A 13,767-nucleotide genomic window follows, 5' to 3' on the forward strand; every position below is an offset into this window, starting at 1 on the left:
ACCTTACTGTTAGGAGTCTGCTCCAGTCTGCCTGCCTGTGATGTCATTGCCTACCTGCCATGGGGGGAGGGGGGCATGGCGTGGCGTGGCCCTGCCCAGTATATAAAAGGACAGACCTACATCGCTCCTCCCTTTCCCCCCTTTCTCTCTTACTGTTATACCTCCTCGTGGCCTTCTGTCTTCTTACTCCCTTACCTTTTTCTCTCGTCCTCTGTCTTTCTCTCTCTCTCTCTCTCTCTCTCTCTCTCTCTCTCTCTCTCTCTCTGTCTCTCTCTCTCTCTCTCTCTGTCAGGGTACCCCTCCTTTCCTTCTCCCCCATGCTCATTTAATAAACCTTATATATTCTAACATCTGCCACCTGTTGTCTTATTATCTTCTTATCATTTTCCTATTATTAAACATAAAATTGGTGTCTGAAACCCGACATACAAAATCCAAAGAGCCAAATTGCTTTCTCTAAGCTTCCCCCCCCCCCGCCCGCCTCCCACCCCACCCCCACCCCCCCAGCAACCTAGCTGCATTTGCTTGGAGCCACCTGTGAGGAAGGCTTTCGGACCAGCTTTTCAAGACTGCCACTGAGGTCGGGAAGGCTTCTCCACTTTCTTGACAAAGATCCCCGAGGTCTCCAGGGTTAACTGCCAATCAGATGCTTCTTCACCCAAACCTCCCGCTGGGCGCGGAGCAACCGAATCCGAACTTAAACACTCCACATCACCCCTTTTCAGCTGGAAGTTGCCAGATATGAACCCAGTGAGCATATACCCAAAGAGGTCGGGATGTTCGGTTGGCATCTTCAGTTGTCCTCCTCCTCTCCCACATGGTCTGTTAAATTGCACTGCTTTCTCCAACCCTGACCCTTTGAAGGAAAGCCTCTGCACATTCTTAGCATTCCTGGGGATGCCCCAACCCCCTCCCCTGGAGCCACGGTTAGCCAAGTCCACCTGCAATTCTTAAAAACCCCTCCCACCATAGTTGGGGTGTAACTTTCCTCTGGCCTCATCCCCTGAGGTTGCTGAACTCTAGGAGCTTCCCTTCCAAGTAAACCTGCCTTTTTTATACTTTAAATCTGGCTTCGATTGGCTTATTTCGTCGGCAGAGATCACCCATCACTAGCCACTGTGTGAAGTCTGCCCTTCAGCTTGCTTGCCATCCACCCTGCCTGAATTGTGAACAAGCAGGATACTGGACAATTGACTGCCCCTCTTTGCCTAGCCAAGGTAGATCTACCAAGTTCCTCATCCACACCGAAGGCTCTCAGAACGTGTGGGTCTGGTAAGTGAATACTTAATGCACCCCAATGGGACAACGGAAGACTAGCAACTTCTGTTCCCAACAAAGTCATCGGGATCACCGTGGAGGAGCCTAGGGTAGCCTTCCAGTATCCATTTTAATTGATACACAGGCCATTTGGTTTATACTTCCTACTCCAATTTATCCATCTCAGATGGTAACTGATGGCTAGCCGTAGCATGATCAGTTTAACCGCGGCAAGCAAACCAGCCCCTCCCCCACAAGGCTGCAGCTGCTAGGCCGGCCATTTCATATGCAAACATAAGGCTTCGGTTTTTCCAGAACCGGTAGGTCTTCTGACTCTCACACAGCAGGCTTTAATGTTAAAAAAAAAAAAAAAAAAAAGACAAGCTCAAGATACCATACTGCTGTTACTAACAAACTTTTTACCATTCTTTTATTTAAAAGAATTTGCTGCTCAGTGACTGCTCTCAGTACTAAGGGTTTGAAGTCTATGAAAGTTGTGAGGGTCTAAGAAGGTGATTTAAGATGTGTGAATGCAAGGTGTAAAGGTCTGAGGAAGTGACGTAAGGTATGTAAAGGACATCTCCTGCCATTTGGCCTTACTGGCACATCTCCCCAATCTCCTTGGTGAGATCAGTAAGTTCTCCTATCTAGAACCCAAGCAATGTGAAACACTCCTCCAAAGAAAATGTCATTAGAAGGCAAAATCTGTAAGCACGAGACATCCAGGCAAGAGCCTGAAACGAGTTCACAACTGTATCTAACACACTGACCACACTGCCACTTAGTGACACATATGGCATGTACCTACCTAATCTATACGCTTTAGGGGGAGAGAAGTCCTAACCTGCAACATTCTGTGATGCTGTGATGTCACTGACTTCTACCTGCCCGCATTGCTTTCATCAACACCTTGGTGTCAAGTCAGAGAGCTAACAGCTTAAAATTTATAAGCTACCTGATAACAAAATGGAACTTACTCATTGGAGGCATTAAACTTCATTTTCACATTCTCCTCTGTAAAATTTTCTTCAGGCATTTCGTCATTTTTATCACCCCAAGATTGCTGTAATCTATTTTGCCCAGGAAATGGGGCCCAAAGGTTTCTTAAATTTCTTTGTTTTGCTGCTAAACAGCCACAGCACTGTAAAAGCCAAATGGGCAATATGGGGAGGCCTCAAATGCAGGCAGACATTTATTACATCTTCCTGGTACTGGCTAAAATATGAATGTCTAAAGAGGTATAATTCACAAATTATTGTTCAGAGGTTTGACTTACTCTCTAAGCTGAGTAAATGCTCATCCATTGAAAGTCTTCCATGTCTCTCTGGCTATGGGGGAGAATCTGCCTCACCCATCTCTGATGAATACTGTTCTTTTATCATCGGCTTGATATATTTCTCTATACATGGTCTTGAAGGTATTTATGTTTTATGTGCGTATGCCACGTTTTCACAGATGCCCGTGGAAGCCAGAAGATGGTGTCAGATCCCCTGAAACAGGAGTTAACAAGCAATCATGAACTGCCCGGGCTGAGTGGTAGGAACAGATCCTGGGTGCTCTAGAACCTGGGCAGTAAACACTGTCAACTGTTGAGCAATCTCCTCTCTCCTACTGATGCTCCTTAACTTCACAATCTCCAGCCAACCTGGCTTCGTGGTTGTGGCGTGAACTCGATTCTCCAAATCATGTTTTTTTTTTTTTTTTGTTGTTCTAGATGATAATTTCATGTAGCCCAAGGTATCAAAGAACAACCTTGAACTTCTGAGCCTTTTGCCTCCATGCCCTGAATGCTGGGATTACAGGGACTCACCACCACATGCAGGTTTATGGGCTGCTAGTTCATACAATACTAAGCAGACACTCAACTGACCTATATCTTCAGACCTGAATCATCTATACTTATTTTGTCTATGGTGAATGAGTGTGTTTGTAAGTGTTCACACATATATGTAGAACAGAGGATGGTTTCAGGCATCTCCCTCAGTCACTCTCCACCCTAGTTTCTTGGAACTGTCTCCTGATGAACATGGAGACCACAGATTCAGCGAGTCTTGCGGGCCTCAAGCCGATTGGGTCCCTCCTGCCTCTGCCTTCTCAGAACTGGGACTACACGCATGGCTTTGAAGTGGATGCAGAGATTCCTAACTTAGGTCCTCATGGTTGCTTGGCAAGTACCTTATTGAGCTATTTCCATGACCCCCATCCCCTCTCCCATATCAGTTATTTTAAAAGAAAAAATTATGAAATCAAGGCCTCTAGAATTTTCTATTTCTTTAGTATGAAAGAGTGATAATACATTGAGTAACACAGAAACCTATCTGGCATGTTAACTCATACACTCTCAGAAGCCTGAAGCACTTGAAAAAAACATTTTGAGTGAGGTAAATATAAAATAAAAAACAAGTTTAGATGGGGGCTGGAGAGTTGGTTCAGTGGTTAAGAAAATCCAGCTTCAATTCTCAGACCCTACATAGTGGCTTACAACCATCTGTCACTCTAGTTCCAATGTCCTTTTCTGGCCTCCAGGGTACCTACATGTAATACACAGACATATGCAATACCTATACACATAAAATAATAGAAGAAAAATTTTCTAACCTAAAGAAGGACATACTTATAAAGGTAGATGAAGCTTACAGAATACCAAATAGATTGGACCAAAAAGTAAGTCTCAGTGCCACATAATTAAAACACTAAACACACAGAACAAAGAATATTAAAAGCTACAAGAGAAAAAAAGCCAAGTAACATATGAAGGCAAATTTATTAGAATTATACCTGATTTCTCAATAGAGACTCTAAAAACTAGAAAGGCCTGGACAGAAGTCTTATGAACTGTAAAAGATCACAGATGCCAGCTCAGACTACTATACACAACAAAATTTTAAATCACTATTGCTGGAGAAAACATTTCATGACAAATTCACATTTAAACACTTTCTATCCACAAATCTAGTCCTACAAGAAGCACTAGAAGGAAAACTTCAACCCAAGGAGGTTAACTATACTCACAAAAACACAAGGAATACCCAAACATCAGAAAAACCCAAGGAAGGGACACACACACACACACACCACCACCACCACCACCACCACCACAAACAACAACAACAAAATAATAGGAATTAATACTCATTTGTCATTGATAATTTCTCAATATCGATAGACTCAATTCTCTAGTAAAAAGACAGCTTGGATATGAAAATAGGGTTCATCTACCTCAGAATCAAAGAGAGATATAACCTCAAGGTAAAGGGTTGAAAAATGATTTTTCAAGCAAACGGACCCAAGAAGCAAGCTGGTGTAGATATTAGAATGTCTAACTTTAAACCAAAATTAATCCAAGAGATAGAGAAAGGCATTTTATACTCATCAAAGGAAAAATCAACCAAGGTGACGTTTCAAATCTTAATATCTATGCTCCAAACTTAAGGGCACCCACATTTGTTAAAGAAACATGACTACAGCTTAAATCACACATTGAGCCTCATACATTAATGTGGGAGATGTCAATACTCCACTCTCAATGATAGGCAAGTCACCAGACAAAAACTAACAGAGATATAACAGAAATGACAGACCTTATGAATCAAATGATCCTAACAGATATTCACAGAACTTTTCACCCAAGCACAAAAGAATATACTCTCCTCTTAACACCTCATGGGACACATTCTTGGTCACAAAGCAAGTCTCAGCAGATAAAAGAAAATTGGAAGAACCCACTGTATCCTATCAAACCACCAAGGATTAATGCCAGATATCAACAACAGAAAGAACAGGAAATCTTAACATTTATGGAAACTAAACAACTCCCCACTGAAAGACTTCCAAGGTCAAGGCAAAAATAAAAAAATTAAAGACTTCCTAGAATTCAATAAAAATGAATGTTTGACATATCCAAACTTGTGGGACACAATGAAAGCAAGCCTATAGCCAACATCAAATTAAATGGAGAGAAACTCAAAAGGAATTTCATTAAAATCAGGAACAAGGCAAGGCTATTCTCTTTCTATATCTATTCAATAATAGTACATGAAGTTCTATCTAGAGCAATTAGACAACTAAAGGAGATCAAGGGGATACAAATTTGAACGGAAGAAGTCAAAATATCTCTCTTTGCAGAAGATATGGTAGTATACATAAGTGGCCCCAAAATTCTACCAGAGAACTCCTACATAGCCAAGTGATTGAATATAAGATTAACTAAAACAAACAAAAACTGCCACTCCCCAACTAAGTGAAAGCTCTACATGATAAAAACTTCAAGTCTTTGAAGAAGGAAGTCAAAGAAGATATCAAAAGATGAAAAGATCTCCGATCTCCCCTTCTCATGGATCAGTAGGATTAACATAGTAGAAATGGCCATCCTACCAAAGCAATCTACAGATTCAACACAATCCCATCAAAATTCCAACAAAAAGTTTTACAGGCCTTGAAAGAACAATATTTTTTTTTTATGGAAAAAACAAAACAAAACAAACCCCCCCAAAACCTGGCATAGCTGGAACAATCCTGTACAATAAAAGAACTTCCGGAAGTTTCACCACCCCTGATCTCAAGTTGTAGATCTACAACTTGATCTACAGAGCTGTAGATAAAAAGCACATGGTATTGGCATAAAAAGACAAGTTTATCAATGGAATCAAATCAAAGACACACACCTATGGACACCTGATTTTTTTAAATAAAGAAGCTATAAATATACAATGAAAGAGAAAGCATTACCTACAAGTGGTGCTGGTCTAACTGGATGTCAGTATGTAGGATGAAAATAGATTCATATTTATCACCCTGCAGGAAATTCATGTCCAAGTGGATCAAAGACCTCAACATAAAATCAGATACACTGAACCTGATAGAAGAGAAAGTGGGGAATAGCCTTGAACTCATTGGCACATGAGACAACTTTCTGAATAGAACACCAACAACTCAGGGCTCTAAGATCAACAATGATTGGGACCTCATGAAACCGAAAAGCTCCGTAAAGCAAATGACATAGTCAATAGGACAAATGGCAGCCTATAGAACAGAAAAATATCTTCACCGACTCCACAGAGGGCTAGTGTCCAAAATATATAAAGAACTCAAAACAAACAAACAAACAAAAAAACAGACATCAACAAACAAAATTACCTAATTAAAAAACAGCATACAGATCTAACATAATTTACAACAGAGGATTCGCAAATGGCCAAGAAACACTTAAAGAAATGTTCACCATCTTTAGCCATCAGGGAAATGGAAGCCAAAATGACTCTGAGATTCCATCTTATACCTATTAGAATGGCTAAGATAAAAACACAAGTGATAGCCATACTAGCAAGGATGTGGAGAAAGAGGCACACTCCTCCATTGCTGGTGGGAGTGCAGACTTGTACAGCCACTTTGGAAGTCAATCTGGTGCTTTCTCAGAAAACTACTTCAAGCCACAGCTATACCACTCCTGGGCATTTACTCAAAGGATGCTCCATGCTACTACAAGGACCCTTGCTCAACTGTGTTCATAGCAGCTTTATTTGTAATAGCCAGAAATTGAAAACAACCTAGATGTTCTTCACCTGAAGACTGGATAAAGAAAATGAGATATATTTACACAATGGAGTATGATTCATCTGTTAAAAACAATGGCATCATACAAATTTCAGGCAAATGGATGGCACTATAAAAAATAAAAAAAAAAAAATCATCCCAAGTGAGATAAATAAGATCCAGAAAGACAAACATGCTATGTTGTGGCACCTGTGCCACCGCGGTACCAAGGGCGGGGGACTGTGGATTTAACACACAATAAAACAGTAGGTCCTTCATGCTAAGAGAGCGGTGGTCTTTATTCAGCATCCAAAGAGCCTTTTTATAGGCAGCAAAGCAGGAATGCCACTTGCAGGTGAAATCCCTCAAGAGGTGATTGCACACACGAGGGAAAGTCCCAAGGAAGGGAGGGGTGCATTCTCAGAGCAGTAACCATGACTAGCTAACAGAAGCACAGACACAGAAGCTGTTAAAAACAGGACATGCAACAGCATGACAGGCAGGCAGCCCAGTTGGGCCTGGTTCCCACAGGTCCCCCCTTTATATAAAATACAAATGAGCTCCTGTCTTAGGTTGCCAGGACATTAATTTCCCATCTTACCTGTCACTGGAAAAGCTTTGTGCGTCAAAACCCTCCTGTCCTAGGTCGGTAGGTACCTCCATGGTCTTACCCATCATTGGATACTCATTTATCAAGGCTCAGCCAAGTCAGGGCAGTGGGGTTATCCCCTGGCAAAGGCATGAGGACCTGTTTGGTGTGGAACTGTTGAAATGCCTGTTGCTTTCTCATGCGGCAGAGGCTCCAGAACAGAAAACCTCCTAAGCCACATAGCAGGATGCCTAGTGCGATAGTGTGGCTTCAGCTTTTTAGCAAGCTTCCCAACATCTGTAGGCCCTTTATGAAGGCAGCCCCCATAATGGGTGGAACTCTTGCTGATTAAGATTTTGGGTAGCCAATTGTATCATAGAATTTAGGGAACTATGAGTTACCAATGCACTGGCCACCTCACCTGAGAGTTTATCCATTGTGTGTGCAGTAATAACAGACTGGGAAATGGCAATGCCCGCAGCGGTGGCAGCAGTAGCTGCCACAGCAATGGTGACAGTAACAGTGGCAGTAATTCCGAAATCTCTTCTTTCACAATAGATCACCAGGCTTTGCCCACTGTCATGCGCCACAGGAAAGGGAACCACTCCAGGTGTCCGTGCCACCACGGCAGTCTTCCCATCATTCCAGCAACTTCTTAAATGGCAAACCTGCAGGGAACAATTTAAAGTCTCCTCCTTAAGGGAATCATTAGTAACAAACAAACAAAAAAAAAGAAAAAGGAAAAGTTGTGGGATAAAATGCACAGGCTGAATCACTTGAAGGACACTGCAAGGCTCTGCACATCTGTCTCGATGGGGCCTGGAGCGGATCCCGAAGTCTGTTTCCCTGCAATGGCCTCCCTTGCCTATCTGTCTTACAGTGGCACTCGTTTTCCCCAAAGGATACCCTCGTTGGCAACAAGGACATAAACCTGGCTTAGTATGATCAACTGTCTCGAGCTTCTCCAGTCTCCCTTTGAGTACATTCTCTCTTGAAGTGTCCTGTCTGGCCACATATGAAACATGTTTTCAGCCAGACTCCTCCAGAAGGTGACCGTCCCTGAACTTCATTGGGCAAGTTCCATACTTCCTAGCTGCCCTCTTATTTTTCTCATCTTCGTTTCTAAGCGCATCTCTAACGAGACACCATAACGAAAAGGTAGCAATAGGAACACTGTTGCACGCTTCCTTTTGTGAAATCCTCTGGAGGACAGACTTCACCTGATCCAATCTTGGATATTTAGCTCTCCTGATATCATAAACCAAGGGCTACTCAATTCTATTGTTTTTATAAAATCTTTAACAGTCTTATGCTTAATCCCGGTGCCTTGATCCTCTAACAATCTCACTAGTTGATCCACTAGAACCGTGGAACAACTTGTGGCACTCATTTCCAATACACCCGTTTCCTACCTCCGTGAGGCACTGGCCAGCTTCCTCAGGCAATCCGTCAGCTTCCCCCCTTCTTTCCCGATCTTGGTGTGACCTCTACTTGTGGCACCTGCGCTACCTCGGTACCAAGTCAAAGGCAAGAGACTGTGGATTTAACACACAATAAAACAACAGGTCCTTCATGCTAAGAGAACGGAGGTCTTTATTCAGCGTCCAAAGAGCCTTTTTATAGGCAGCAAAGCAGGAATGCCACTTGCAGGTGAAATCCCTCAAGAGGTGATTGCACACATGAGGGAAAGTCCCAAGGAAGGGAGGAGTGCATTCTCAGAGCAGTAACCATGACTAGCTAACAGACATTAGCACAGACATGGAAGCTGCTAAAAACAGGACATGCAACAGCAAGACAGGTAGGCAGCCCAGTCGGGCCTGGTTCCCACAGTATGTACTCACTTGTAAGTGGAAATTAGCTGTAAAAAGACAATTATGCTATAGTCCACAGACTCAGAGAGGCTAAGTAACAAGGAGGTGAGGATGAAAGGATCTTCCTGGGAAAGAGAAATGGAGTAGATTTTAGGGATGGATTGGTGGTAGGTGGAGTTGGAAACAGGAGGGATTAGGTGAGGGTGGGGTGGGAGAAAACAGTGGAAGAAATGACTGTAATTCTGGAACTGAGGGGCATTTCAGGGCCGAGGTGGAAACCTAGTGTAATTGAAACTATGGAATCTACAAGCATAACCCTAGCAAAGACTCCTAGTAGCGTGACCTGGCCTGCCGGGGTTCGACTAATGCTCGGGAGGAGAATTCTCCTGTATAGGGACAGAACACAAGACACGAAGAAGAGCAAGTCTTTGATCAAGCTCTCAAACTTTATTGTTCAGGTAGAAGGTTTTATAAGGCAGGAGGCAGGGAAGCATATTGCTATGGCAACCCAGCTGCAGACTATCTCAAGACTTGAGGAATTCCAAGCAGGTCACCATGTTCTGCCACACCGAATATTTTGCTATCTTTATCTAATCTAACTGCTAAACTACAACAGGGTGGCTCCATCTAAATCTTATCTTTAGTCTAACTGCCGAACCACGACAGGGTCAGCTGGTTTCTGGTAAATGACAGACTGCTGGAGAAATAGGAACCTAGGCTCTGACAAGATGGCTGAACATTGGCCATATAGCCTGTCCCCAACGTTAACCAGCCATCTTCTATAACCAAGCAAGTGGAGCCAGAAAACCTTCGACTTACAGTTTTCCTACCTGCAGTATATTTCGGAACTGGAGCCTAGTAAAAGCATCATCAAAGAGACCAGAGAGACTGCATCCAACAACCGATGGGAGCAGATCCAGATTCCCACCATGAAACATTAGATGGAGCTCAGGAGTTCTGTGGAGGGTGGGGTAGAGGAAGGAGAGCAGGGACCAGAGGGGTCAGGGACACATCACAAGAACATGGCCCACAGAATCAACTGACTAGGACTCATGGGGAGTCAGAGAGATCAGGGAACCTGTGAGGGGTCTGACCTAAGTCCTCTGCATATGTTATAGCTGATGAGTAGCTTGGTGTTTTTGTGGGGATCTCAATAGTGGGAATGGGGGTTGTCTCTGACTCTTTTGAATACTTGTCCCTTTTCCTCCCACTGGGTTACCTTTTCCAGTCTCCCCAAGGGGAGGGGGAGGAGGGGTAGCTCTTGTCAAGAGGGTAGGTGGGGAAAAGAGACTAGGGGGAGGGGAGAGAGGAAAAACTGTGGTAGGGATGTAATAATGAGAAGGAAAAAAAAAAATGGAGTCACGAGATGAGAACTCTTTATCCTCTGATTTTTGTGGTTATAAAAACTGCCCAACCTTCTCTCATTCCATTATTTTAATGATGGCTCATCTACAGGGTATAGGAGGGATTCATGGTCCAGACATTCCTCAATCTATTAATCCTTCCCTTTCCTCAGCCCAATAGGTAGAACTGGCTGCTTTGATTCATCTATTACAGTTAAGGAAATAAGCAAGCTGATGCATTAACCTGCCCCCATGTTTACTGTAGAAGCAAGCCGGGAAGGGGTATGCATCTGACATCACAGAGGTATCCACTGCAACACTATCGATCGCTCTTCAGCTCCTCCAGCCCTGGCAATCAGGATGAAGGTGGAGGATGAGGAGACAGTGGAAGTCATCAGAAAGATAGCAAACCTCCCAGAAGAGGACAAAATGAAAGATCACCAATATCATCAGAAAGCAAGGCTGCCCACCTGGGGCCAGGTAAAGTATGCACCAGGGAGAAGTTACTTTACTGACAACTCTGCTTATGCCTGGACCTTCTATTGTGACAGACTCACTCATCATCTTTCCTTAGGATTTGCATAGCACATCATAAAATTTGTATTCCTATTAAAGGGAAGTATGGGATTATGTTCTACAAGGTATTAGACCTACAAATCATATGGGTCTCTTTTCAAGCTATTCTCCAGATTTTTCTAATCAATATAATGATGTAACTAATAGTATTGGACATGGCTTGGCTCTCTGCTCTTGGTGGCCAATGTTACTATGTTCTCACTGTTCTAATATTCATTATGCTTATAATTTTGCTTGCTTATAGGATACTCACGCATCAAATGGCAGTTAGACTTATGTATAACATCTCAAATCAAAACCACTCTGGACATCCTGCTATTAAAAAACAAAAAAAAGGAGGAGATGTCAGAACACAGTCCAAGAACGGAGTCGTGCAAGGGGAATTCTGAGTGCTTAATGAGAAATCCTCAAGAAAAAAAGAGGCTTGTGACCTCAGTTTCATCAAAACACCGAATTAGTCTTGGAACGTGTTTTTATGCCGCTCCCAGGTGTAGCAGACAGAAGTGAGTTTACTTCAGCTGTTATTCATATGCTTCTATGGTTGGGCTTTTTGTTTGTTTTGTTTTTTGAGACAGGGTTTCTCTTGTAGTCCTGGCCTTACTTTGTAGACCACGATGGCCTCGAACTCACAGAGATCTGCCTGCCTCTGCCTCCTGAGTGCTGGGATGCTTCTATGGAAAAAAACATTTTTGCCACATGTGGCTTGTTCTTGTGGCTGAACACCTCGCGTGTTAACCCTCAGGGTATAAATTGTCTGATGCTCTGAATAATGTCGGCTATTGTGTGGGACTTTAGTCTACCTCCTTTTTAGGTCCTCGTCTCCCAGAGCAGGATAAACAATAGAGTTATTATTATTCACCCACTCGTGGAAACTGCCCCCTTTACTGGCTGTATCTAGTTGATACTGCTTAGAGTCCTAGAGACAGCCACTTGGCTGTAAGGTTTGCTTTCTTAAGAGTGTAGAAGGGTAATAAGACAGAAGGGTACCAACTACGAGTAACATACCATGGTTTTGTGCTTCTTGCAGAATACAAATGTGATGAGGAGAATATTCTCTACAGCAGGTGAAATTGCTAGAACAACCACCTTTTCTTTTTCTCTAAATCTTCCTAACATTTTGATAGACCCACTTAGCTCAAGTTGGTGGGTGGGGAGGCCATTTTCCCCCTTCTTTCCAGTTCCTGGCCTCCCAGTCTCTGTGCATTCAATCCAACTTCTTAGACTTTTACTTACATCTGCCCAAGGGAAGAATCTATGATCTTAAAATGTATTTAAGCACTTAGCACTTAACTGATTTTGATCTATTAAAATATAAACGCTCCTTTTGTGGATGGAAATATTACTCAGATACAACAGTTAGACTAAGCTTGCCTTGTGGGCCCAGGCTCACGCTTCAACTCCAGCAGAGAAAAAAAAACATTTCACAGACCAGAGAGTATCATGAACTAGCTGGATGTCTACAACGAATAACTAAACTGCTCTCTAGATGTCATTCTGAGGTCTCTGTATTCCAGCAAATAAAAAATGTCCTATATTCACATTGAGACAAGGTACAGAGAAGACAAGGGCTATGCTGAGCCTCAAGAAACATGGAAAAATTTGAATGTGGTTTAACTGGTGGTAACGTTAATGATATTAATATCTTTGACTCAATAAAGAGCCACGAGAAGGAAACAAGCCGTCACTCAGTTTCTGCTAAGCAAGAGGCTAACTCTTTAGCCTCCTGAGGCCCAATCCCTGTAGTGTAACCTGTGCTCATTTCAGCAATAAAAAGCATGTATGATTCATTAAAAATTTAGACAAGGATTTATGTTATATTTATTTATTCTCCAGCTTGTACAAACTGGATGTAGAAGCATAAACATAGTACATTTCTACCATCTTCAACAAAAATATAACCAATATGTACAATTATTGTATTAAAAATACAAAAGGGATACAGACTCCACCAATGTCTTTCTAAAAGACAGGTACAAGTAGTATCAAAAGTATGAGGAGATCACCAGTTAATTTTACATTCTGCACTTGACATCACAGCGCGAACTGAGATTAGCAGTCCTATGTTCTACAATTACTTAATGTTTAGATAACATCTGTGCAATTTGTGATAGAGCTAGATTTTTGTCTTTCTATATGCACATGAGGTCCATAGCCTATATAGTAAAACTGGCAATAATGCATATTACATGTAAAATTACAAATGCGTAAGTGACAATGTGATACAGAAGTCGACAAATGCCATGACATAGAAGAGAATTATTAAATAAAGCACTGACATTGTTTGACACAGTGAAAAAACACTGCAATTCGACCTTTAAAATTTGAAGCTATTTACGTTTATTTACTGATCAATATGATCAGCTGAATTTAATGGAAAATCCAAGACCAGCAGCCCCTCACATGAGTACTACTCGGATTGGCAGCCTTCACTTTTCCGGAGTCTGTGCAAAAACAACACGAAAATAGAATGGTGGGGTCATGTTCAGTCATTCTCGGGTTAATAGCAGCTGTGAGCAGATGGGCGCTACACTTAGGACTTCTCTGTACGCAGCAACCCATGAAGCCACTTACAGGTCAGTCTTTGGTGACTAACCCACCTTGCAAAGGCTGGTGTACTTAACCATGTTTGTGACCTTTAATCATGTTTAAAGACATACTC

This window comes from Acomys russatus, chromosome 15 (assembly GCF_903995435.1).
Source record: "Acomys russatus chromosome 15, mAcoRus1.1, whole genome shotgun sequence".
Classification (NCBI taxonomy): Eukaryota; Metazoa; Chordata; class Mammalia; order Rodentia; family Muridae; genus Acomys; species Acomys russatus.